The following is a 1,428-nucleotide window of genomic DNA, read 5'->3' as shown; positions in this document are numbered from 1 at the left end:
CAGTCTGAAAAATAATAGAATGATATACATAATAAAAATAAAATATAATAAAATAGTATATTCATAATCCATGATTAGTGTTTATTAAGCAAATGGCAATCAAGCTGCAAAAATAACAGAAATATGGACAACACTTGATGAAGACCCTTGATGTCTATCTCTTCCCTCCAGGAGCAGAAGGGACATACAAGATAATCGTCTCCAGTATCTAGAATGAAAACGCTAAAACGTATTCCGTAAATCAATAGTCAAGACTAAAGCTCAGCGGGAATTGGAAAAATTCACCAGAGAACTAAATGAAAGCAAAACTGAGAAATAGGAATAGAAATCCTAAGTGAAGAAGTCAGAAGCCCAGGGCTGTGGGTGGAGAGAAAGCTTTCCTCCGATGACACAGCTCTCTGATTTACCACCTTCCAGTTTAAAAGCAACGCATTAAATGTTGCTCTCCAGCTTAGGCATACTGCAAGCTTGGGAATATTGAATTTCCTCCGTTATACAGCGACATGGCCAGGTGACCAAATATAACTGGCACCGCCCTGCGGGGGCTGGCTGCACAGAGGTAAAAGAAGAGCAGCCATGCGCGGTCACGTGTCCGTGGTGTTTGGCAAGACCAACCCAGAGCTGAGATCATAAACACCCGCTGAGAGCAGCTTTCACCAGTCGGGTTCACGGACAGCAAACAGTTAAACTCTAGAAAGGTGCTGGAGAACAGGGGGAGGGGAAGGTGACTCACTTTATTATTCTAAACAGAACCAGTGAATAAATGGTGCGTCTGGAGTCCTTGCTTGGCATTTCCCAAAAGTAAGTTTCTGAGATTTTGTTTTCCTTATCAGGTTTATTTGTTTGGGCATCGGGATTATTATTGTTGTTGTTATAATAAAAAAAATGAACCGTTTTATGAGCTGAATGCTAACCATCTGTGTCAACGTTGTTTTTTAAAAATCAGTGGGCTATTCTGAAATGTTTTGACATCTGGTGTGTAATATTAAATAGAGCAAGGTATTCAATTAAAATATATACCTTTTATCATGATGCTCTGCTGAGCCATAAAATGAGTGTGGGAATGAGCTGAAATTGGCCAACAGACTGACTGTCAAGCTGAGACACTTCAGGATTGAGTGGCAAGCTTGTACTGCCTCTGGAGTTATTTCCTTTGATGATGTAATCTGGCAATCTGGGGTTAACTTTTCTGAGACTGCTTCCCGAGAGGGTTCACAGAACACTTGATGAATAGCAAACTGTGTCTGTTCTAGGATCTCCAACTGTTCCGACACACCGTGGGGGAAATCAGAATGTGAAATGCGCAGGGCTCTCCTGTCTCACAGCCTAACTTTGAATGTTCATCCTGCAGCACAGAAGTGTCAGCCTCCCAGGGCAACAGGGGAGGAGAAACACTTAGTCTCTCGCCCTCTGTCTCTGTCTCTCTCT

The 1,428-nt window shown here is 42.2% G+C and overlaps 1 protein-coding gene across 1 annotated transcript in view; it reads left to right on the top strand.

The window, feature by feature from the left end:
- Nucleotides 1-523: 523 nt before the first annotated feature.
- Nucleotides 524-1,428, top strand: part of LOC110304251 (ATP-binding cassette sub-family A member 8-B) — a 59,925-nt gene continuing 59,020 nt past the window's right edge. The window contains exon 1 of the mRNA XM_021175489.2: nucleotides 524-801. The gene's annotated coding sequence lies outside the window, so the exon portion shown is untranslated. The remainder of the gene's footprint in view (nucleotides 802-1,428) is intronic.

This window comes from Mus caroli, chromosome 11 (genome assembly GCF_900094665.2).
Source record: "Mus caroli chromosome 11, CAROLI_EIJ_v1.1, whole genome shotgun sequence".
NCBI classification, from domain to species: Eukaryota; Metazoa; Chordata; class Mammalia; order Rodentia; family Muridae; genus Mus; species Mus caroli.
This window is presented reverse-complemented; position numbering and strand designations above follow the sequence as displayed.